This window comes from Oreochromis niloticus, linkage group LG18 (genome assembly GCF_001858045.2).
Source record: "Oreochromis niloticus isolate F11D_XX linkage group LG18, O_niloticus_UMD_NMBU, whole genome shotgun sequence".
In the NCBI taxonomy this organism is placed as follows: domain Eukaryota; kingdom Metazoa; phylum Chordata; class Actinopteri; order Cichliformes; family Cichlidae; genus Oreochromis; species Oreochromis niloticus.
The window spans coordinates 18,065,413-18,092,202 of NC_031982.2; the positions used below are offsets into that span (position 1 = coordinate 18,065,413).

The 26,790-nt window shown below is 40.1% G+C and overlaps 1 long non-coding RNA gene across 2 annotated transcripts; it reads left to right on the forward strand.

The window, feature by feature from the left end:
- The first annotated feature begins 658 nt into the window (after nucleotides 1–658).
- On the forward strand, nucleotides 659–23,885 carry LOC112842952 (uncharacterized). 2 transcript variants are annotated; one of them, XR_003215038.1, is made up of 4 exons: nucleotides 659–750; nucleotides 10,060–10,194; nucleotides 21,180–21,219; nucleotides 22,329–23,885. It is a non-coding gene; the product is annotated as an uncharacterized LOC112842952 (long non-coding RNA). The 2 variants fall into 2 exon arrangements; XR_003215037.1 differs by lacking the exon at nucleotides 10,060–10,194 and having other exon boundaries at nucleotides 665–882.
- The last annotated feature ends 2,905 nt before the right edge of the window (nucleotides 23,886–26,790 follow it).

The window sequence follows — 26,790 nt, forward strand, 5'->3', positions numbered from 1 at the left end:
CAGCATGTGGGGTGGGAGGTTCCCCCCTTCACTGACAGACTCAGCCAGCTGTCATATTTTGATAAGGTGTCTGATGATTGGCTTTTCCTGTTCGACTGCAGCCTTCCTGCATACTGTAACCAGATATCCCCACCATTTGTTGTCGCTGCAGTGATCCACAGTTAGGTTTACGTGTATTCACCTTTGGATTGCATTTCAGGGGGCTGTTATGCAACTTATAGCATATGTTAAAATGCTGGAAAACCTACAAACCAATTTTATTCTGCTATCTTTCAACTTTTTTTTAAATGAAATCAATTATTGCTAGCTAAGAAATTAAGAAAAGGGATTTTTGCTATTCCCACCACTACTTATTTTATTACTGACAACTAAAAGATTAGTTTGAACTCTTATCCCTGTGTGGAATTTATCCTGTTTACATTTACAGTGAAATATTTGTGCCATCTTTGGCATTCAAATGCAGCTCAGTGCAAGTCATTGCGCTGCTTTTCCAGACACAGATATTCCATTTGTGTTTCTAACTATGACCATATATCTACTGTGACCTTTTATTAAAGATTGTTGTTGTTCAGTTAACCAAACAGGCTGGTTGTTTGAATTTTATTATTCTTGCATCGATTGTTTCATCCTTCTATTTTCTTACGCTTATCCAATTCAGGGTCACGAGGAGTTTGGAGACGATCCCAGCTGCCGTATGGCAAAAAAGTGCGGTAAAGTCTGGACATGTTGCCAGTCTACTGCAGGACAAAGGTAGACCTATAACCATTCACACCAACATTCACACCTATCACCAATTTAGAATCACCAGTTCTTCTAATGGGTTTACTGAGCTTGGACTGTGGGAGGAAGCATAAGTACCTGGATGAAACCCACGCAAACAGAGTATGTAAAACTCCACACAAAAACACACACACACAGCCAACCGGCTGGTGGATTCAAATCCAAGACCTTGCTGCCTCAATTGTTTAATTTTAAATATATCTTGGACGCCTGGAAATGTGAACGTGTGCATTATTTTTGCAAGATGAAAACCAAATTTATGTGCTTTATCTCGCAAATGTGTTCCAGCAGATTTTGCAAAGTCGCTGAAGACAACAGAGTGACTGACATAAGAATACAGATAAAACTGTGTGAGTGGCTCCTAGGGCAGTGTGTTGCACGTTTGCCCATTGAGTGAAAGATCCCTGTTTTGATCCTGGGAGGGGACACAAATCCCTCGGGGTTTGTTGCAGGAACAGCAAGATAATGGGAGCTACCTGCTGGGGTGACCCCTTGTGAATGAGGGGAGCAGCCAACAGTAGCTTTTACTGTGTGACATTAAATACAGCTTTTACTATGCTCTGTCTCTCGGGATTGCATCAGGCCAAACTTTAAGCTGTAATTATCCTTCACTACACAAGAGGGCAGCAGACCTCTGCCGCATAACCTGTGATAAACACCCGAGCCAATTCTCTGTGCACTCATGTTTTGCCTTGACCACAGTCAGAGGGAGTTGATTTAATTTTTTGATTTTAGTTCATTGCGGTCAGCTTTGCAAACTCGGTTCAGTGAGTCTGCTTATATTGCATTTGGCTGATGTAAAGTTTGGTGCTTGTCTGCTGTGTGAATTTAAGACTTACAAACAAGGCTTTCTCTTGTGGCCAAAGTAAGTTGCACTTTCTGCAACAAACATGTGACAGTGTGTCCTTACAGAGCTGTGGCATGTCTGATGGTTAAAAAAAGAAGTGTTTTTTGTGGATTGATAGCTATCCAAGAGTTTTTCTCTCTGAAAATGTGGTGCCTCATCGTGTTTTTCATAGAAATTGCGTGCAAGCACGTAAAGAGATATTTTGGTTATTGAATGGAGCGTTCATCTGTTTTCACTCTTTTACCTCCTCGTTTTTTCCCTTTCTTTCTCTTTTCTTCTCAGCAAACAGCAGGTCATATTCATCTCGATTGACCAGCTGCTCTCCATATTGGCTTTCTTATGTTTCTTGCAAACAGTCTCGGCTGCGCTTCAAAGGGAATGATTTATGCCCTTAAATGAATGAATGAAAAGCCATATCTTCCCTGTTTTCAGATTTGATCGCCTCAGACCTGTGACTGGAGAGTATGCTGCATTCTTTCAGCCTTCTTTTATCTTAATCACAGCAATAGCCACAATGATTATTGTAATTATACTTTAACCGCGACTCTCGACTCATTTGATGACATTGTGAAACAATGATAATTCTATTCTAGGCGCTTATTTGTCCAAGCAATTGAAATATTGGGTAGAGTGGCTGTATTTCAGACACGCCCTGCTACACATTCACACAGGAGCTGCCTAGTACAACCACAGATTTCCTCTGTTGGCAACCGACCAGCTCTACTCCAGTGGTTGAGGCTTGAGTGCCGTCGTCCACAGCACATCAGCTGAATTTATAGGGAGTAGGGTGTGTGATATTTGCAGCTCTCCAGCTCCTGGTAGTCACTGAATCCCTAAATTTCCTTCCACTTGCTGGGATTTAAACCAACAGCATTGGAATACCACATTCGCTGCAATCATTTTGTGGCCGCTAAAACCTAGGGAGTGAAATTATTGGACTCATTTTGCTTAAAAATCGCCTATTCTTCTTTAGGCAGGGGGCATGAGTGGTGAGCTTGGGAGTGATTATTGCTACTATTAAGCCTCACATGAAATGAGGGCAAACTGATCAATGTGTATGCTTAAATATGTTAAAATCTGCATTATTCTAACGTTTTGAGCTGGTTAAAGGGAGAAAGAAAAAGGTCACAGGTAGCAGACAGACACGGATGTTCTGGTTATCTCCCTCTTATCAGTCACCAGCTCCTATTAGGATGTTGCATGTGGTTCCAGGACATTACCCATTTCCTCCTCTGTATATCAAAGCCTCGACGTGCCCCTCCCTCTCACCCCCTAATTCACTCCAGATGAGCACAATGGGACATTTGATTTAGTGTGCAAAGACACATGTATACAGCTGTGTCAGCTTGCCTCAAACAGCTGGCGCAGAGCTTCGGTACAACTTTTAATCATGCATTTGTTTATGTAATTAAGATTAAAAAAAAACAGCGCCAAAGACTGTGTCGTATTGTGCTCAGCTGCGGTCCGATCAGATATTTCAGTATGATGTAGGTCCTGTCTTTATTGTAGCTCACATTGCTAGCAAATGCTCATGGTTTAATGACATGCAGGTGATACAAATCAAGTGCAAACTGCCGAAGGTCTTCCAAGTGTGTGTCAACAAACGTGACAGCTCTCCCACTGAATATATTTTTGCTGAATATGTACTTTGGACCCCAAACAAGAGGCTTAAATAACCTGTTGCAAAGACCGCTTGTGAACTGACATGTGGTCCTTTTTTTTTTTTATCAGCCTTTATTTAACATTTTTATTACAGTGATAAAATGTCAGACATGAGCTGCAAGAATGCAGGACACATTTTGTATGTTCACTTCCCGTTTTAGTTTTACAGCCATCAAGTATTGATGCTTGTATTTGCAGCTTGGCACCCTCTTCCTGTGTTAGCTCCAAGCAGGGTGAGCACTGGGCATGAAGAGGTATCATATATTTACAACACGTCTGTCTGGGAATGTTGATCTGAAAACCATAAGGGCTTTTCTCTATTGGTTCTCTGTTCACTGTACTCGGTCTCCTTTGTGTCTTTATGTGGGAAATATTCAAGTTTTTTGTCCTTTAGCATGGTGCACTACTACACAAATGCCTGTAATTTCCCAACCGCAAGATAATGTATTCTTACCAACAGAGGATGGTCTCAAAGTGCTCAGACAGTTGCAAAGGCAGCTAATTTGGGATAGATGCACAATATCCCTTTGAAGTTCTGCTTTAGAGCTAGCACTCTAAAATTTCCCCCTTAGAAAGCAGCACATAAGAGCTCCTCTGTTGTGCACTGTTTTAGTTGCTGAAGGGAAAGCAATGTTGCATTTGATTAAGTGGAAGGTTTATTCATTAACAAAACAGGGCGTGCGCGTGGAAGTCCAAGTGCAAAGTAAGAAAGCGTTCTGGGTCACCTTGCCAGAATCCTGCTTGTTTCATTTCAAATAACTGCAATATTTTCTTCCTCAGACGAATAAACTATATTTTTTTTCTAGGATGTATTCAGGGTTTCCTCAGAAGTGTTTCTTCCCCGAGCTTTTATTAATAGATAAGGTGCTTCATGCTTACTGTGCAGGGTGAAAATATTGCCCAGTGCAGAGACACAGAAACCCTGTCAGTGTTTTTTTCCACTGCAGTGTTTCAGCGATGGCAGAGATTATGGGAGGATAACACTGCACAACATGGCCGCCCCAAAACCAGATCAAAGCAAAGACAATCAAAGCCAGAGTGAAAGCTACAGCAGTAAGCTCTTTTAAATGTCTGGCTCCCCCCACTCCGCCCCGACTGAGCAAAAGTGTTACCCTCGACTCAACTGTTTCCATCCCCAATCTTTCCTCTTCTGGGGCAGACATAAGCCCCTTTGACTGAAAACTGGACAGTGAGTAGGCCGGACGTAAATCCTTCAAAGCAATGCAAACAGCACAGTAAATGACCTATGATAATATTAAACCTGAGCCATCGCGCTGTAAAGCCTGTGTAATGCCAATACTGATAAGACATGACACTGGTCATAATCATTTATGGTGCGGGGTTTGGCTGTACAAGATTGTCATGACAAATGATTTATCATGACTCATGTATGGTTTTACATGAAAGAGTGTAACCATGGGGCTCGTGCAGGGCTCCATCATAGCAGAGTTGTTTTGACCCACTTTCCCACACAGAATAGATTACGCTATAGAGGATTGGGTTACTTCTCAAACGTAATAAGTCACCCAGTTATCCCTTTAAAAATGTAATAACTAATTAAAATATTTTGGGTTCATTTCTAATTTCCTTTCTTCTTTCAAAGTGGTATAAAAATATTAAAGTCCTCTACAGGCTGCAGATGTTTGACATTGAGCATTTTTACTCCCAGTGAACTTTTATGTTATTCAGTATTTTAGCCCTTTTCAGATTTTAGAAGGAAAAATACTGAACAGATACCCACCTTGGAGTGGTCGGCTAGTACAAGTGTAGTAGTCATATTATGAGGGAAAGTTTTTTCTTAAAGTTTTTTTAAATCATATATGTTTTTAAGCCATAAATATATATGAAAGAGTTCAAATATGTCACAAAATCAAACTATTTAAATAGAAATATAAAAAAGTCAAGATGTTGAAATTAAAGACAGATAAAAAAAAAAAGACTCAAAATTCTGAGCTTAAGTTTCTGTTCATTTTATTTATTTATTTATTTCTATCTTAAAAGGTGCTACATAAATAAATCTATTTACTTTTTTTTTTTTGCAGAACACTGAAAAAATCAGGATTCAGAGATTAAAGTTTTCTCCAAACTTGGACAATTAAAGTCACAACAAAAGTCAGAATTCACCTTTTCTAAGATAAAAGTCAAAAATATTTTTTTTTAAAAAGGTCAGAATTGGGAGATTAAAGTTTATATAGATAATAAAATAGATAAATGTACTTTTTGTCAGAAATGTGTCTTTTTTCTCAGAATTCAAAAAAAGAAAAAATTCACAGCCCCAAAGTTTTTTTTTAAGTGGCCCTAATCCTTCTCCATAAAGTAAAGTAATGCATTTGAAATATTTAAAATTCGTTACTAAATTGCGAAAGTTGCGCTTAAACATTTGTGAGAAACATGTGTTTGCAGTTTACTGTGCTTTGTCATTATGAGCAGCAGGGAGGCGACCGCAGTGATCTCTTTTCCAGACACAGTCTTTTTCATTGCTTTGTTTTGATCGGTTATTACAGAAAAGGAGGCCTTACATAAATAAGTGGGTTGCTATTTTTCTCCATGTTTTGAGTCGCACTGCTACATTTCAACCATGAATCCATTTTGAATCCAGATATGAAGGAATTACATTTGTTGCTTTCCCTTTTTGTGCGGTTTTATTGCAGTTGAATGGCTTTGACAACTAGAGACTGCATCAAAAGTGGTTAAATGTGGTTTGTTGAACTTGCAGAATTGAATTAATTATTGTTTCGGTATTTTTAGGAATTATGCAGGAATGATATCATTTTTCAATTAACTTTTTTTTTTTTTTTTAAATTGAGCACGAACTCTATTACTCCAAATTTCCTCTAGTGGTGCTGCTACCTCCATATGAGAAATGCAGACAAGAGCCAGTGCACATTCAAACAAGAGAATCAATCAATCAGTCAATCCCCACCTATACTATATAACAGTGGCTACAGAAATCTATTGATGCTTCACCATATTTCAAAAGTCAGGCCTCCTTAACTTTTCAGCCTTTGACATTTGACCTCCTCGACATTTGCCCATGTGGTTTTAGATTGATGGATGCGTTTTTTCTTCCTCGCAGACAGCTACTGGTTTCAGTTTATTTCAGTGTGGTATGAAAATCTATATCAGAGCACGCAGCCTTGCTTGAGAAAGTTAATCCACCACCCTGGGCATTCAGCTTTATTTTTAGTAGCTGTTGCATTAATGATAATGTATTCTATGAACCTGAATTGTTTTTGGGATGTGTTGAATTGGATGTTACTTTAACGAATATTGTATTTGTCTTCTTTTTCATTATGTTTCATTCCATTCAAAGGTTCCGCAGGTAAATAATTTGTATTATCGCACCGCGATACAGTACAATGGCTCAATAATTCATAAATATCTAAGAGTATTTGCTCCTATAGATTAACTGTCCGGAGCAAGATTTTAAGATCTGCAAGTTCATTTTCAAACTGCACTCGACAGTAAACAGTGGCTCCACGGAAAGAATGAAACACATTGATCGGTGTTAAAAACTGCGGTATGCTTTGGGAAGCAGTCGGCAGCAGCATGAAATATTCACAGTAAATGGGCAAACACTTTTATGTAGAAACATATAGACTCTGCATATGACCCAGCAGCCTCACCCATTTCCATTTGCCTCAGAGATAGAGGTGACAGGTAGACCGGGAGACCTCTCAGGGAGAGATTTACCGCGTGGATCAAATGTTTTACCCGGACTTGCAGCGGCAAGGGACAAACTTGTATCAATTAGGAGCATCGTAATGATTACGAGTGAGATCAAACAGCCGACCTGGCCCTGCTTGTCAATTCCACAGACAGCATCTTTTCGAGTGCTTATAATGTCTGTGAGAGCAGAGATGAGCCCGCTGAGGGGGAACTTTCATTTTGATGATGTTTCATCAATCTGTTTGAAGTTTTTTTTTTTTTTTGGTCCCTTTTTTCTTTTTGGCTGCAGTCTTGCTTGGTTTGCAAAAGCTTTCACTCCAGGTGACTCATAGCGGTATTTTGCTATGTTTGCTGTCCTTGAATATCTCCATGGTATCTAAATGTACAATTTAATTAGATCAAACTATGTTTTGGGGGGGTTTTTTTGGTTGGTTTGTTCCCAAAAGATAGGTCAAACTGAAAATGACAGTGCAGCTGATAATGGTCTTATCAGGTCCATACTGCGGGAAGATTTCTAACTCGAATTTAACTCTCCCAGTAATACACAAGTTGCTGCTTATTTTTATCTTCAGCCTTGTCTTGTATTATTTTTACTATTAGTCTTATCAATAGAGCTTCTTCAGTTATGACAGTTCAGTTTATAACTTTTCTATTGTTCTATTTTTCCACTCCTTAGTTTCCTGAGTACTGAATAAATTACTTTTTGGCATGAGCACAACAGACTGTGCTTGTGTGTTTCAAGCAAATAAAATGTCTGCTGCCGCTGCTCTAAATATTTAGCCATTGCAAACACGCAGTTCATGCTCTGTGTCTGCTTTAATAAGATGTGACTGTTTCTGGATCTAGCTCCGTTCACATTATTGCAGTTTTCGAATAGCTCTACATTTTTTTTTGTCTTGGACATGAGAGAGAGGACATGAGTTCTGGCCCGCGATACGAGTGTTCAGCGGGGAATGTGTTGTTAAATTGCTTTAAAATCAGAGCTGAGAAGTCTGCACAGGCTTCCTCACACATAGCGCTGAAGACATGGTTGATTCCAGGAGTGCTTTCTGATCTCACCATATTCAACTTGACTCCAACTTTCCCTTTATAAATCAAGAATGTGGGAGCGGTATTCTTAGCTCATCTCAGGTTTTTTTTTTTTATAACCCTCTTGATAGTTCTGCTTCCTATGTTCAACATCTTTTTCCAGCTAAGGTCTGCCTCATACCATTGTAATTAAGACCAAGAATTATCAGACCGGAATCAGATGAAAGGCTCATAAAGCACTGCTGAATTCAGACGTATGCCAGGGGCCAGCTCGGTTACAGACTTAATTCATATTCCCTTTGTTCCTCTCCAGTCTCACAGAGGGCTTGGGGCAGCTGAAGGACTGGTGGGTCTAGTGACAATATAACAGGTATTAAATAGACCATTTCCAGTGTCACCATGTGGTAACCGGAGGCTTCAAAGAGCCACCAATTTGCTATGAAATTAAACCTGGGATCAGTCTGGCCCACATGATGCCTTAGTGTATCTGTAGCGATCCACGAGTGAAATGTTGTGATTCAGACACTTAGCATGCACTCAGCAGCGGCTTCTAAACAACGTCATTTTCTTGTAGATATTAGTCCAATGTGGCATTCATGTGAAAGGGCTCTGTTCACTCACCGTGTGTATAAATCACATGTGTTTCTAGAGGATGTGGCATGAACTGGAGTGTGCTACATCATCCGTTTTGCTTTCCACTTTTGGCTCAAACCCTCTAATAGGCTGTTTCAAGTCTATTTCTGTAAACATGGCAGAAATTATGCAGCCTAACCTTGCAAGTAAAATGATTCTGTTTGTAAAGCCTGTTTGGTATTCCGGTCATTCCCAACCAAACCATCTGGTGGCGGTCTTTGCACTCTCCCCGTGGAACATTACTCTTAGTGATCTTGTTACCCTATCAGTTGCTACCTCATTAAAATGAGTGATGATAATAAATCCCACAGGCCACGTGCAATGAAATCATATTTATCTGCAAATATGCACACTCGTATCCCTCGTGTCATATATATGAGAGCACAAACAAGCCCGGTGCAAAAGCACAAGGAACCACTCCACTATTAAAATAATTCATTTGAAACCCAGTCTCACTGTGCAGCACCTTGTAGCGACACGCTATAGACACACTATAGAGACATAGGAAAGGCTGCTTTTTTCCTCTCTCTCTCTCTTCTGAATCCAAACCAGAGAGGAATGTTTAATCAGCCAAGGTCACTGTGTATGTTGCTATGCTGTGTTGTTGAAGGAGGTTCTGGGAGAACAGAGGGACCATCTCTCATCTGTATTCTCTTCAGATGGCTTGCGTTAGTAGGATCATGCAGATATGGGATTTTTCTCTGAGAATTAAAACCCAGATGTCACGCTAACAGACACACACATCCGCACCACAGTAAAATATTATTTATGGCTCCGCAGTCAGCATAACTAATGCCTCACACTCAGCAATCACTCACAGTGAACAATGCAAAAATAGTCTTCAATTTGAACTTGTTGGCAATAATCCAGTTCCACCCATGTACCAGAATTTATCTGCCCTCCTAGCTCCGCTCACACACACACACAGGCGCACTTGAATGTTAAACATTAAATTATTTCACAGAAAGGAAAACAAAACAGTGCTGTTTCTTCGATTTTAATCTCACTGCGGCCTCAGTTATTTCTGAAAGTTAGTGTGAGTGTCAGAAACACCGAGTAAAGGGACTTTTGCTGCACCCTGCATAAGCACACTTGGTTAGGCTGTTTCTGCAGCACATCCTGTGGCGATCGTATAATCGCAAAGCTGAATGCACAGGGAGCACACCTCTTTTGATGTTTGAATGTTTTATGTAATGCATGAAAGTGTGAATGCTGTCAATAATAGCGTAATAGTCTGTGCAATATCAGCTTGCCTGTTTGATATGCAGAAACACTCGCAGACAGAGGCTGGTTACATGTCAGAAGCCTTCCGCACAGAGATATTTAATTTAACATTATGATGAATTCATATTTGTAGAGCATCACTGTATCTGCAGATAAATTTGACACTATGACATGTCCGTATCTTCTGTTGTTGTGGAATAAATTCCATCCTGGAGTGGCGGCAATTGACTGAGCTACAGATATGAAGTCTCTGAGAGCCTTCTGCTGTTTTACATGAAAAAACCGAGGCTTTGATGTCCCCCGCCGAATTGCGCCGCAATAACAACAGAAGACATCTCAACACATCACAGGTAAAGCAAATGCAACAATATGACAACTGGGTTTCATGCAGTGTTTGGGTATGCTAATGCACTAAACAAATAAGATCCGGCGTGAATGTAGACGCCAAAGAGCAGTTTAATATGTCTGTTTGTTGCCTTTGAGACAAACTACAAGCTACAGAAGTGATTATTATGATTTTTGATTTACTAACATAGAAAAATATCCTTCATCTTTACCCAACGGAAGCCCGAGAGCCCTTCTTTTAAGACCCCTGATGGGATACGAGTTGCAGCAATGAGAAAAGATAGCACAGATTCACTGTTTGCTGAGAAAAGGGTTCAGGGTTTTAAGGTGGGCTAGTCTTTAATTATTGAGCTGATAATAAAACGTGGAACCTACACAAATAGGGGGCACTAGTTTAGCTTACTGGATGGTTTTCAGCTGTTTTATGTCTATTAAGGTGGTTAAAACAAAAATTATTTTAAAACAGCAGATTAATTGTCTTTACAGATGTTGATAAAACAATTGAAATAAATATATTTAATATTCAACATTGTAACAACCAATTAATTTTAGACCAGTATAACATATTCTAGTTTCTCTCTTTCTTTCTTTTTCACTGGAGTTGCATTTTAGTTTCTTATTTTGTCATTCATGAAGATAATTTTTTTTTCATTTCCACTCAAAAAAAGAAAGAAAGAAAGAAAGAAAAAAACCCACTGAAGACATTTGGCTTTAACAAAAGTTATCTCGGGTGATCTCACATGCACAATCAATTCCAGGCTGGAAAAAAAGTAGGTGAGCCTCTCGGCTAATGACTTTTCCAAAAGCTACTTGGAGTCAAGTGTTCCAGTTAAGGAGCTGACACTGTAAGTGTGGGCTGTGAATACAGACATACAGAGTCTGTTCTTCTCACCAAAGATAGGTCATAACCGTGCCTCACACCAACTTTTAGGGCGCTGTTAAAGAAGCATTACAGAGATGCAAGAAGCTGGAAAAAGATGCATTTCTCATGGCCAGAGAGGTGTAGTGCGACCGTTCTTTGTCTTAGATGGTTCTGCAAAACCTAAAATCCAAGTCAGAGATAACAGGTGTCACAACGGTGGTCACCAACATCCTCTCTTAAGCCAGGCTTTCTGTTTCAGACTTTGGACATGCTCACATTAAAAAGGAACATTTCACGCATCATATGGCTTTTCTTTTGCAGAAAATAAACCTTCTCCAACCAGAGATGTTATCAGATGATGATGACGATGAAAAGGTGATAAAAATCTATAAAAAAAATTTTATTACCATTTTAATTTCAGACCAGTATGTAAATTGATGGCAGCTAAATTCAGCCAGCGTCTAAAGTTATAACAGTAAAATGCAACACTGCTGCAAATTAGATAGACAATTAATGCAGCAGAAATAATCTCTGGGTTTAGCGCACGGAGCAGAAAAATAAACATTTTTAACTTGAGTTAATTATTTTAATGCTGCTGGATTTTTTATTCTAATGCGACAAGTTGCAGATAACAGCTCTGAAAATGTTCTTGATACATTTAAACATTGCAGGTTAGTGTTCCATCATCTAATAGAGGAGACGTAGAAATTGATTTTGTTTGTTGATAAATCAAAGTGAAAATAATTTTATTGATTGATCTGTAATTTTGGTGATAAATAACCTGATCAGTTTTTCTAATCTGTGCATTTCCAGCTGTAAAACAGACTTAACAGCAGATTAGAACCATGTATGAAACATGTATACATTTTTTGCATCACTAGCTGAATGTGACAATGCCACGCACAGTTTACGCTGTCGTAACTTTACAGTCAGTTATTTGGTGGATGTACATCTTAACAACTTCCACATATATAACATATTCCCACAACGGAGAATCTACATAGTGCTTAAAACGTGCTGGAAAAAAAACGATCCGTTAAAATGTGGCACTGCGCTCAGCATCAGTTACCACGGTGATTTAACCAGGTAAAAAGAGAGCCACTTTCATAACACATAAAACTCTGACTTTAAGTTAAACAACATAGCTCACTAACCATTTAATCTCATTTTCAGTACACCTTTCTGGTTCACAGAAATACATTTCATGTCAAATAGAGAAAATTCAGGAATTTTGCTGCTCTCCCAGGTGTGAGCACCTTTGAACGATCACAGAGCACACGACCTGCGGTGTGCAAAGGAGGCGATAGAAGCAAAACACCTTCAGAAATCTTTGGGACAATGTTTTATGGATTGCTGAGACAAAGGTTGAACTTTTTTGGCAAAGATCTTCAACGCTTTATTAAATTTGTATCAAGAAATTTTACAGAAAATGTCAGGGTAATGGTCCATGACCTGAGCTTAGGAGCTCTTGGGTGGTGCAACAAGACGAGCGACCAAACGACACAACAAAATCAGTAACAGGATGTGAAAAGGAAAAAAAAAAGTCAGGTTCAGACAGACTGGTGACCTTAAATAAATAAAGATACTGTGGCATGACCTGAACAGGTTTAGGGTAAATAAAGGCAAGCCAGAAATACTGAGAAAAAGACGGAGTTTAGCAGGGAGAAATCTTAAGAATGTTCCTCCTCATCATGGTGCAGTTACAGGAAATATCTCATGGGAGGCTGCTGCTGCTGCTGAAGCAGGTTCTGCTAGATTGATGTCAACCCAAAATGTGAATGATTAGTCAGTGGATTCGATTAGGACCTGAAATGTACAATTGCTTGTGTGTTGTCAGTTTAGTGAGGCTGGGGTTTTTTTTATTATTTAAATCTGGAATTGACTTAGATGAAGAATGAATGAAGGCAGGCTACACATTGTGAGTAATCACTGCAAAACCCCTTTTTCCATTTGCTTTAACCACAACAACTACAGCTGGTTTGCTTCTATGCAAAGTATGTATTGCAATATAAATGATTGTTTGTTCAAAAATAAATATTTTAATAACTTAATAGGGTTTTATATAAAAAGGTAAAATATTAATATTCAGGTTTCTTATCCTTTGTTTTGCAGGTTGTATGTTGGATGGCAATGCTAATGTAAAAGAGGCGAGGGTATAATTTTAATGTTTTCATTCTTTTTTTTGGCAAAACACACACATGCTCTTTGGGAACCCTTTGAGTGAAACCTTTTTGAGTCTGTGCCCACATTATTGCCTTTTCTGTCCCGTCATTATAATTCCACACAACGGAAAAGCGCTCAGAGCCAGCACCAGCCGCGCATACTTAGAGCGGAAGGCATTAAATGGAGACATACCTGAAGTGACACAAACTTGGCAGGGCCGAAATAGTTTCCAGATAGTTAATTAACCTCGGTGACTGGTGCAGCGGTCTTACGTGGCTGGTCAGTCGCAGGCTGTTCGGGGATAAATACAACCAGTCATGTTGACATGTCAAAGTTCATACACGTCATGTGTGTACTGCCAGCCTTTACACTTTGTTTAGAGCTGAGTTCACAGGGGATTTTCATCATGGGGTGGGGGGAGTGAAATTGTGCACAGCCGTAATGTTATGCAAACACGCCAGAAGTCTCTGTGTCTGTCCGTAATTAACTCAAGAAGTTTGTAAAATGGTATTTGTACAACCATTTGTTAAAAATATTATATTATTTATTAGAATTAAACAGAGGTTTTTGACGTGAGAGAGGAAAAGAAAAAGCAGTCCTGTCATGTCCCTGTAATGTGAATAGTTTTTGATTTTATTGCCCCAAACCCCAAAAGAAGGTTAGATGAATTTTGTTGGTCCTTCAATAAAAAATTAGATTTAAAATGTCTGAAAACAACATTTCTCAGCGGCATGTCCTCATTGTTTCTAATAATTCAAACAATGTGGACTTGAATATGAGTTCAGACCAACTCTGTTGGTAGGTCAGTTGATAAACAGAAAATTAATCTGCAACAATAGTTGATGTACGCTACAGGTTTGTTGTTGGTGACAAAATATGCAATGGAAAGCATGTAAGGCATTTTAAATTTGGTGTAGGTGACTTTTGGCCTTTTGGTCATAAAATAAATTATTTCACCCTCAACTGGAGGCGGCAGATGGCTGCTCCTCGCCAGCCCTGATTCTGCTGGAAGTGAGTTTTTCCTTCCCACTTTCACCAAGTGCTTGCTCATAGGGGGTCGACTGATTGTTGGGGTTTCTCTTTACCATATTTTTTGGACCATAAGGCGCACTGTCGATGAACGGGTCTGTTTTCACAAGGTGCACTGGATTATAAGGCGCATTAAGCAAAGCAAAACAGTCAGATAACTCAGTTGATTCATTAATGCTGAATTCTCTCGCAGCTCCTCAAGTTAACTTTTATCGAGTGGAAAAAAATTAGCATTAATCCTCCAGCTTCACTGTGTTTCTATTATGCTAACATAGCTGTGTCGCTAGCGATGACGTAGCACATCATTATGTGCTAGTCCAACTTCAGTAACCCGACAAAAGTCACTTCTGTTTATTTTTCTGTCTTAATTTATGTTGGAAGTGATAGCAGAGCTGTACGTTTTATTTTTTTCAGAAATCTCTCAGTCAGAACATGCTATATCATGTTTAGGTGGAAACTAGCGAGCTAACTTCCTGCTAACTTCTATCTCCGTTAAATTTAATAAATTCTGTTTTCATGGATGCCTGGATGTTAAACTTAATTTTACACCTGGTAAAGCAGCAATGCTGATCATTTTATTATGAAAGAATTTAGACAGTTTTTAACTCTCAGTGATGTCACAGTGTTCGTTTGACTTTGAGACCTGAAGCGGACGGAGTTTTGGACCCGGATTACGCCTCGAGGTTCCTGACTACAGTAGCCGTAATGCTCCGACAATCCATCAAGAGGTGCGGCTTCGTAGCTTACCAAAGTCGTGCTAAAACATTTTTTGACAGATTTTTGAGCGCCGTGTTCCACATAAAATCGATTCGAGGTCAGTAAGCACAACCAGAATTCATACATAAGCGCACCGGATTATAAGGCCCAGTGTAGATTTTTGTGAAAATTGAAGGATTTTAAGTGCGCCTTATAGTTCGGAAAGTACGGTATTTTCACTAACGTTGTAGATTTTGAAGACAATTGTCATTTGCAGCCTTACTGGGGATATTTTCTCACTGGAATGGCTAGCGAGTGAAAACATTATTGAGTTTTAATGCAGATAGGTAGTGAAAACCATCCCGATGCCTGAAGTATTAAATCAGCATGCTGCATGAAGTCCAGATGTCATTCTGCTGCGATTTTTATGGAGAGAAAATGGCAGACTAGGAGGTGGCAGCCCCAAGTAACTATTAAGTCTATAGAGTGACATAAACATTTATGTGCATCGCTCTCCCAATTCTTTAACGTTTCCATATTTCTCACCGCCATCTCACACGTAGCTACATTTCAGCTAGATCTTTAAAAGCTATGTCCTAATCAGAACGCCTCTGACTGAACTGAGGCTTAAACATCTGGACGGTAACACCTCATAGCTTCTGGAGAGAGAAAAAAGGCATTAAAGTTTGCTGAAAGAGATCGCATGTGTCAGAAAAATGGATAAAGAGTCGGTGGTGGAGTTGGTTGAAATGAGGGAACGATGACGCGCACATGGCTGCGATTACACAAAAAGAATAGAAAACGGGTGGAATCGGCATGCACCCACTAGGGACACAATTTTATAGTGTTAATTTTTTCAGGCTTTCTCCCTCGGTGAGGAGAATTGTTCTTTTAGACTTGTTCACATGCTTCGTCTCAGAGCCTCCACGCGGCCTTTCCAGACTCATCCTGTTAGTTCAAACGCCAAGGACTGAGACATTTCTATCTCGGGCTCGACCAAGGCCAGTCACATCAGTGGAAACTTCGCCTCACAACTCTATTCAATTACTCAAAGAGATACTTGAAGACTTTTGTCCAGGCAAACGAAATGAAAGCAGTGTTTTGTAGCAATTTGTTGAGCAAACCCTGTCAGTTTGAAGAGATAGATTTGCATGATATTACTGCCAAAAGCAATCATGGTTGACATGTAGGATATCCCAACTTCTTCACTATATAAGCTTCGCAAACGTCATACCCCAGCGCCTACCGCCTGATTCGTCCCCCGTCAAATTCTACCCTTATATTTTGTTTTAACGGAGCTTAGGTGATTTAAGAAACCCTAACAGAAGAAGACATGCGGTTTGTATTCTCATGGCTGTCTCAGCTTAAATGTCTCCAGATTTTTTATGGAACGGATTGTAGGGGGTGATTTGCTGACGTTATTTACATGGAGAAGGTTTTGTAGCCTCCCTGTTGGCCAGAACATCAGGATTTTGGAATTTTTTGGCAGTGACCTACATCTGGATTTCTGCACTAGAGGGTGCCCCACCCCCTGACTGCCTCTCACAGAGCCACAAGCCAGATTTTTTTTTTTCTCCTTTTCTCCGCGGTTCCACTGCAAGACACTCAATTGTGAATACAACCCTTAAATGTTCTCTGTCACACATATCACAGCAGAGTCCGGTTAAGTCTTAAAACAACACTTCCTCGCTGCATCTCTCTTACAAATGTGAAGCGAAGGAGAAAGAGACACAGAGCGTCCTTCGGGTCTTATTCTTCATGCTGTATGTGGAACAGTATGTGGAGCACCCAATCTGGTTTTCATCCTCCGCGCCCCACCCTGGCTGAAATACAATGGACTGGGAGCAGGCCTGTGACTTTTAACTCACTCTGCAGATTCTATGCTCTGCCGCCAGTCTGGCCAATCTGCAGCCCAGAAAAGCCCCTTGATGTAAGAGCCAAAGCAGCTTTGAATCTAATCATAAGGCCGTAGGTTCCCTTGTAATAGTACGTCCATGTTCCCTCACTTGGACACAATAGAATTGCGTTTGTTCGAAGCCATGTGGAAAAAAAGGTGGATTGATTTTTTAGTCATCAATCTCTGCTATTGCATGTCAGCAATAGTTTAGTAAACACTTAAAATAGTTTTCCATTTTTTTTTCTGGCAGTTGTTGAAATTTCAACAGAACTTTTACATGCAGTCGAACAGAGCGGTTGGCACTTTGCCCAAGGGCGTGCAATCAAATCTATATTTGTCTTTGTTACTTCCAGCCGTTTATTGAAGCACTGTTTTCCATAATAGGCAAGAATGGGCACTTTAATTAAAGAAAGCTGGGATGAATGAGTGAATGACAGTCTTTGAAATCCCAGTTGTTCATTCGTCAAACTTTGAACCGCTGTACTACAGACTTCTGTGTCTCCACAGTGGGTTTTGAATGATTTTCTTGTTGTAGCCACCGTACAAACAAAGGCACCCCTGTAGATTTATGTCTCATCCCTCTCTCTCATATTGGACTCTGAGGGCTTTAAGGCTGTAATTAAATTCCAATCCCCACTCTCACTTCTCCACTGACTGTCCCTGTCTCTGTGGGAGGCTGAGAAGCTGGGTCTTACTGCCTGTTGTGGTTTGTTTGAAAGATCCAGAGTTCTCTGGAAACCCCAGCCATTACGATAGAATTCACACATGTGGTGCAGAGAGAGGGAGAAAGAAAAGGCCTTTACTCTCGCACAGACGCGGGAACTGGTGTGACATCCGGTCTGGTCGAGAAGTTGAGACACTGCAGCATGTGTGCGTGTTTTACCCACATCACCACCTCTGCCTGTGAACTGCAGGATTTGAGCATTCTCACGTCAAAGTCAGGGATTGTCATTCCAACACGTTGCTATTTCATGCATATGATAGTGCTTTCGAGGGGTGTTAAGATGCCCATATGAATAACTCCATCATTGTACCTATCAAAGCCTCGCCTTAGCAGACGGCCACCCACTGCCAAAGCACAGATTGCTGGCATCAGCCCATAGCAGGGCCAACAAACTGGAATCAGCTGCAGCAGCAGGCTGTCAGTTGGGACTCCTGACAGCGATATGAGGGGCTAGGCTGAGCAAGTCCAGTCCGGCGGGGACCAGCGGGAGAGGAAGGATGAGTTCTGCACCACTGATCCAGAGTGACAGTGATGGACAGGTTCAGAGAGGAGAGCTGATGGCCAAGGTTTTTCTCCTGTCTGGACAGTGTTTGAAAAGATGGACATGACGGTCGCAAGGCTTCTGAGTCCAACAGGGCATGTGTGCCTGCGTGTGTGCATGCGCATGAGTGACTGTTCCAGAGTGTTGACGCGCGTGCACACGCTTGTCAAACGGTCAAGCAGAGCAATAAATGTGAAAAGTGACACTCAAATCTGACATCAAAAACTTGTTTGTGTACAGTTTTAGCTCCATTTCAGGCAGAGCAGTCTATTAAATTATAGAACGTCTTTATTTTAAACTAATTATGTTTGCCTGAGTCTGAAAATGATTCTTGCTGCGTTTGTTTGACTTTCTTGAAGCAGCACTATGGACTGGTGCTGCTATTTATTGTATTCTTTTCATAGGCAATAAAGCCCTCCACTAGCTCTCATTCTCATATTCCCATATTTATCACTTGGTTCTTTTAATCATTTTAGGTTGATTGGACTCATTTTAAACATTTTTTTAGAAACATCACCCTTGAGCAGAAGTCCAGTTTCATATCTTCAGACTCCCCAAACCTCCAAAAGAAAGAGAAGCAACAAATATTCAGAAATGAACATATTTGGCATTCGTACTAATAAAAAAAGAAACATCCAAATATCTGTTCATCAGCTAATGAGCTGGTTTATAAAATCACCTCATTTCTGGCCGGGTCTTTGCTCGAGCTGCCATTACTGTAAGCACCACTAGCAGAGGAGCAAATTCCCTCTTTTTCTCTCTTTCTCTTGTTTTATAGAGCAGGGAATCGACTCTGTCTTGTTAAAAACCTGAATTATTTGTCACAAAAGACGCTCCTCTGCAGCTCACGCTTCATCGAAAGTCAAGGTTCCCCCTCTGACAAGTAATTACGTCAAGAACAAACATTCCCAAAGGCAGCAATTAATGCTGAACTCATAACGCACGATGATACTCCGGGGTCCCGGATCTAATATGAACGATGGCACCCCTGGTTGGCGTGTTTACCACATTGTCTGCGTCTCACAGTTTGATTTTTTCTTTTTACACACTTTAAAGTTTTTCTTATCACGTCGAGTGCGTGCTTCAGTCACTCTAAATGTTTCCTCTTTGCCTTTAATTGGCCCGGGGGCAGATTGTGCGTGCTACCATACACAAAGACAAGCAACAGAAATCATTGCTTCCCTCCCCAGATGAGCTGATTCATTTTTCAGACAGATATATTATCAAATGGTACAACTTAAGGATGCAGCCCAGCTATCTATTGTCTTTATGATGATTTTTTTAAAACTTCTCCTTCAGGATTTGCAGGTCCTCCTGAAAATACAGGTACATCCAGGGCAGATCACTTCCCCATCCTCCCCTCTTCCCCCTGTGGAAATAAACTAAAACACAAGTCCTGTCCTCCCCATTTCTCCTGGATGCCTTCAAGGTCTTCACCATATCTCACAGAACCCTTGTCCAAACTTGAATTATGTCAGTACATTTCTTCCATGGTCAGGAGAAGCTTTCAGAATAAATAGTTGATAGGCTCGGTCAGAGAAATGAAAGTGAAATGACCACTGCCTCTCCGCGCCGAGGAAGATTGACATGCAGCATTTGGAGCCTGGCGGTTTGAGGGACGGCTTCCTCTTTTGCGTGAGGTGGTCAGAGACAGCTCTGGGTTTAGGCTTTAGGGGCTTTGTGAGGTTGTTAAAAATGTTCCTGTTCACTTTTCCAGCTGCAGCCTTTTAACGGTGCATTAAACGACAGTTAACCCAGCCCCCCACCCCCCTCAAAAAAGAAAAAAAATCCACCAGGGAAAACAAGCAATGCTGTCTGAAAATCAAGGAAGGGTCAAGTACAATCCTCTGGCAACACGGACGTGCAAAGAGAAAAAGCAGATATAGTTTTAAGGTCACTTTAGATGGGAAAAAAAGGCATATTAAACCCCTAAGTCACCAAGAAAGAGGCCGCAAACAAGCGCCAGTAACACTTTAAGCTATCTGAGGAATTTTTCATCGCTTGTATTTTCTCATATGTGAAGATAATTACTCTTATATGAGCAAATGTTTCATATTATTGCACCAGGGTTTAAAGATTACAGCAGGCATGTTTGGAAAATTGTAGTCGGCGCGCTGCAGTGACTTAATGCTAATGCCAGCAGGCTAACTTACCCAGAGTGACAGTGACAACATGTTGACGTTTAGCGAGGACGATGCCGACCATATTTACTATCTTAGCTCAGAGTGTTAGCAGATGTTTGCTAATTAGTCAGGCTGACAATATTTGATTCGCTTTATTAGAATTTAGCAAATCTAATGCAGCTTTACGATAAAGCTGAGCCGAAGTATAAAGAGATCACTGTAACAGCTGATCACAAGGGGGGCAATTATGGGGAAAAAAACAAATCCAAGTTCAAAAGTACCAGGGGTAAAATCATGAATTTCATAACAATGTAGTAGTTATTAAGATATTTTACTAAAAACAGATGCCAGCCGCATGGCGCAGCGAGAGGGAAAGCCAGGGGATCACAGAAATACATAGTTAGAGCTAAAGCGCAGCAGCTACATGTTTGGCGAAGCCAGAGTATGTCATGTTGACATGTATTTTGGCATTTGATTTTTATGCCACAGCAATACAAAAATCAAAGGAAACCACATGTGAAGTTACAGCAAAACACAGCTGGAAACCAAACCAAACTGCCAGCTCGGTCCAGCTCAGTCCAAATCCAGAATCCAAGTCCAGACAGCAGCTTGATCCAGACAGCAGCTTGATCCAGTCATGACGAATATAAATAAAATGGAAAAAAACACTAAATAAGAGTGGTTCTGAAAAAAAACCCTAAACCATCACCACCACATACACACAAACACACACAAATAAATAAATAAATGGGATAAACTCGGTGTGTAAAAACTTTTAAATTCCACAATGAAGTCTGTTAAACTGCTGTTATTAAATAAAATGTGAACGTTCATTTCCCATCGTGGTTGTATTGTTACTGGACTTTTTAGACACTTTATGCTGCTCAGAAAATTTAAAGAAACATCGAACAATTACTGACTTTAATTTTTGGTGTGATTTTTTTCTTACTGAAAGGCTGATGACCTCAGTATCTGCTGACTGCTGTTACATCAAGGTAAGGTATTTTGGCAGTATATTTCATGAAGGCATCCTTCAAAATAAAAGTCTAATGGTAAAACACAGGAAAACTTCAAATGAAGGTGTTACATCCTGTTATAATATGAAACCTGGTAACTTCCCATTTTTCTGCAGTAACTTTCAGTAGTTTCTGGGATATTTCAATCACATAGCCACACTAGCAGCAAAAACTCATCATGTGTGATATTTCCTGTTTTTGAGATACTGGTCAGGTTTGCAGCAGGTAGAAAAACAGCTCACTATCAGGGCAACATGCTGTTTATTAATCTTTCTTTTTTATGAGAGGAGAGAAAACTTTTGCCACCGCCGTCTACTCTTCTTATTCCCACCATAATTTTTTCCCTCTCTAAACGTCTCGATACCGAGTATTCACATTCTCGGCACTCTCGAAGCAGACTCGAGTCAAGACCTTTCAGGGTGTAGACGAAGCAAAGCGATAAGGAAAGGAACAGAGGGTTCACTGCAGAGGCCCTGAGCGCAGTGTGGGATTTTCCTTTATGCATTTACTGAAAGGACCCTTCCTGCCCTTTCTTTTTGGCTGTGCCAAACAAGATGTGAGTTCTTGAAATGCAGCTAATGTGCTAAAATGCATGTCCATGAAAAAGTTTATTTATGGATAGTAAGGGGGGGTAGAAAAAAAGAAGGAGTAATGTGACCAAGGCAGGAACAAGTGTTGCTCTGCGCTTTACAAAGACTGAAATGTGAAAGACATGTGGAGGGTGAAAACTTGGGAGATTTTTTTGGGCTGCCTGGAGCTTTTTTGAGTGTGAGCTCACACAGAACAGAGAACACAGAGCAACAGCTCAGAGTGACTTTCCATAATGGTTTTTCTGCTGTCGGCTTCTGAATGGTTTTTTCTTTCTTGCATTGCACAAATGGAAAAGAAAAAAATAGCAGAGAGATGAAGGAACTGCTTCAGAACAACAGAGAGGATATTTGCCCCTGTATTTATTATTTATTTAGCAGTGTTATATGTCTTACATTTTTAAATCATTCCTCTTCAGGAAAACCAGCAAGACTAGTGAGTCAACTGAGGATACTTGCTTTTCACTAAGAGCTCTGGGTCTCTCTTTTTTTTTCACACAGTCATTCACCACATGGAGAAACCGTGGAGCCACTGGAGGAGACGTCAAGTGGACTGAACTGCAGGCCTCTTGTCAGGGTGCCCATAGTATGCGAGCAACCTTTCAACGCAACGCTTTTGTCGGGTAAAAATGCAGAATGAATAGTTATTCATGTAGCGTGTTAGGTGGGAAAGAAATACAGCCTGGTTATTTTGCATTAAGGGCTTTGGTATTTATAGTGGTGTGAAATAATGTGAAACACAGTCTAATATCCTCGGGGATTTAGCATAAAAAATACATGAGAAATAAACCTTTTCTTGTGTTTCGTGCACAGAAACTACTAGCTTCAAAACAGCAAAATATTTAGAAATAAAAAAAACTGTGGATCCTAATTGTCACTCGTGTCTCTTATTCTTATTGCCTTCTATTGTCAGATATAAAAGACTCAAGCTAAAGTCATATCAGCCCAGCAGTACCAGCAGATTTTCTATGGCTTATTTTACTTAAAAAGTCATCTTTTTACACAAGTTATCCTCTCGTTCTGAGCAAATCAGGGTTAAATACCGTGAAACTAGTAGCCTCTCCGCTTTTGTACTCTTGTGCCAGAAAAGAAAAAGTCCCCCCACGTCTGGGGACATGCTTTCTTCTAATTGGCTCGGAGATCTGGGGCTCCTTAGAAGCGAGGCTCACAGCTCTGCATCTTCCTCGCCTTGCTCTGGGGCACGCTGATAGTAGGAAGCTGCAACAACTGAGGAGCTTCCTTCTGAAATTTGATCTGTACCTCCATAAAAGTGTCAGGACGTTTTCCCTGAGCATCAAACCGTGCGCCCAAACTGACTCTGACAGGAAGTTTAGATAACAAAATATTTCCAAAACAAATGTCACAATGAAGCATTTTTATTACTCTGTCCTCGTTTTTCTTGTGTTTTAATGCGTTTGCGGGTGGTTTGGAGCATGTGTGTCTTTCTTAACTCCTAAACCAAATATTTTGCTGGAATATGAACCCTTGTTGATGTAGTCTGCATAAAAGGTCATTTAGTGGCTACAAGAAGGCAATAATAAAGCATGTCACCGTGTGTAGTAGCTCAGTTCATCGCAGCTCGGTATAGTTTCAAAGCCAGGGCCAAGCTTTCTTTTTCTTTTCTTTTCTTTCTTTTTTTTTAAACCCATCACTTTGATTTTCAAACTAGTGGCTCAAGAAAACATTGCTTTAGGCATCTATGTAACTTCAAGCATGACATTGATTATCTTAGCTTCATAATTATCTCCACATGTTACTGTACCACTGTATTTCACATGCAGACTAGGCTGGGTACAATCCTGGGTGGGAATGAAAGCCTTTTTTAAATAAAGGCACCCTGCAGTTTAATGCTATAAAATGTCTCGGTATTCCAACTGCGAAGTTGGCGGCAAACAAAAGCAGGGCACGCTTTCAGTCAGAAAATGAATATAAATGGCTGCCATACATGAGAAATATATGTGATTTCAAATAAGAACAAGGCTTTTAAATGATATGATGAGGAAACAAAATTTTCAGTATGGAGGCTTATATTTGCCACTGGAAAAAAAAAAGAAATTAAAAAATGTAAGTTGAAATTTCAAATTAGTATTTAAAAATCTTGAGTTATGAAGTTGACATTTTGAGATAATAAGCTGTTAATTTTGACTTAAACATGATGTAAAAAATTTTATTTAATTAAACAAATTAATGTAGAAATTATTACATGAATTATATTTATTATTTAATAATTAAAAACAAATCTATTTTAAAATAACTGTATGCATTAATAAAATCTTGTCTTTATTGTCATTTATAACATAAAATATGCCTCTGCATTATTTACCTTTGCATTAATTTTCCTGCATTTTTCTATTTTATTTATTTTTTCAGTTCTCCTAATCGATTATTTTTTCTTTATACTTTCACCTATATGGTTTCCCTCGGACCTATTCATGCATGGTTGTCCTTCACAGTGCATTAAAGGGTAAACCTTGTGCCAGTTGTTCACAAACTCACACTCGCATTTTTATTTTTCAAGCATTTTATTCGGTTGAGATTTTGGCAGATTTGGTCCTCCATACTCTCTGTGCTGTCTTTTGAAAATACTGTTTCTCTGAATTGCCAAATCAAACGACACTTTGAACTGGGACACACAGCAGAATCGGCTACATTTTATCTTCAAAAATGTGTTTATTTTTTTCACGTCTGAACTCCAGCGAGATATGCTTTCTCACACATTCACCTTTCTAGTCCTAGATTTAAAAAAGAAAAAAACAGAAAGATAAAAAATAATTACAATCATTATGTTTTGTCTCAAATGGCCAAAAAATGTGGGACCAATTGCTTAAATATGGGAAAATTCCTTTCTTGACTGTTTGATTAATGGCAGTCGTGTGTTGTGTTTGTGCCTCCCGGGAATGTATTGATATTACTTTAAGGGAGACAACCCAACAAAAACACAGCCCTCTACAGAGTGTTTACTATATAATGGGTGTGACAGGCTACCTTAGCCCAATTCTGAGGTCACTGCTGGTGTTTCCTACGAGGTATGACAGTTTTACAACTGCGGGGCTCAGACTCAGATTGTTTCTGACATGTTAGACTGCTGCTGCTCGCCGTCTGTCTCACCATCGCTCCCCTTCGCTTTCTCCTCTTCAGCCTCCCTGACTCGGTCTGAAACACACTCCATTTCTTTCCTTCCCTGCAAATTATATACAGGCTTTCTGAGCCAGACCCAGGAAAAGGGACTCTTGAGCATATTTTAAGCCAAAAGTCTTAATCTCTCATAATAGCTTTTATTTGTTAAAGTTGAGTGAAAGTCCATATTTCATTTAAATGGGCCTCTGCTGGGACTGATGAGGGCTAGTTGTGGTAATTTTCTAACAAGCTTTAAAACAACAAGCTAGAAATGTCAAGAGGCTAAAATAAAAAAATTTTAAAAAGAGAATCACAGCTTAATCACAGGTTAAAGTGCCATAAACTGCACAGGAAAAACAGATTTTTCTTTTTTTTCCACTCTTATTCAACACACCTTTCACATCTATCCTCCACCAGCATAAAAATGCAAGGCAGCTTGATTTTGCCTTGTTTTGCAGGCAGGTTTGTGTCACACAGAGAAGCTGAGTGAGCCAAGGCGGTGCGGCGCTGTTCGGTGGGATGGGTGGCAGCAGAAGCAGGAGCGGTTCAGATGTTCTTTATCTTCATGCTGCAGAGCAGTGAAATGTGGAGGAATGCAAGCTGTACATTTACAGAGGCCCCGAGGACACACAACTCTCCTCCTGCATTGTGGTTGCGATAATATAATCATGCATAGTTTCTGCACTAGCTAAAGAACAAAGATTGCTATCCAAGAATATAAACATTGTCTGCAAGAATGTGTTTTAATTTTAATAATAATGCTTTTTTCCCCCTCCTTTCCAAAAGACAGACTTTGGTGGAGCGGGTCAAAAAAGCTGGCTCTGTAAACATCCTATTCATGTTAGCTCTGAGAAAGGTTTTGGGGGGAATTTGTTAAGAAAAAAAATGTACCTCATTTCTAAGTACTCACACAATATACAGTATATAGGCAGCCAGTGCACACACACACACACACAAGCACACCATATTTCGGCTGAGGCTCTGTGATCTGATTTTGAATGCAGCATCTTGTTTGATGTCTTTTTGATGATGGACATGAAATAATGTCCAAATCACCAGAGGCTGGAACATCAAACAGTTCCAAATGAAAACACGGTAATGTCTTCTCGGACTGAGCCTTATTGCGCCTTCATTTGCCACTGCCCCATGGAAGCTGGGCTTTGACTACGAACAGATAAAAGATGAGTTGATAAATGAAGCACTTTCATCTCCAACAAACTTTGACAACTTTTTCATTTGCAACACAAACACTGCATGGCTAATACGCTGCATCATAATATAATCAGATAATGAGAGATGGTAATGTCAGCAGCTCAATGAAAAGTCAAAGGTGGAAGGAATATCTTTGAAGAGGATGAATGGTCGGAAATCATCGCAGCAGGATAAGGAGTGCCCGGGAAATGCTGATCTTTGTATAAAGAACACCCCCCCACACCCCACCCCAACACATGCAGGCACACAAGCACAAACAGCCTGAAAGTACAGGATCATTTATATATTGTTCTATTTCAAAATCCAATGTTCCTTAAGATAATGGGGTGAGAGAGCTAATGCAGAGCACAGGTGACTTAGTGATAATGAACCAATATATATGCATCATGCAAAACTGAGCCTTATGCTTGGCAAAGGGAGCTCAGCACACCCATTCATCTCAATTTCGCCTGTTATGAAACACAGGCGGGGAAGCCATCCTCGCAGTTGCATCACGCGTGCCTGTCCCTAAGGGTTCGTCTCGTGTGAAGTCCCGCTGCGAGCTCGTCACGTCGGTTCTCCGGCGTTTATCATAAGACGGCTTTCGCAGAGGGTGCGGACTCGTTCCCGGTGAACCGCGAGCAGGTCATCAACT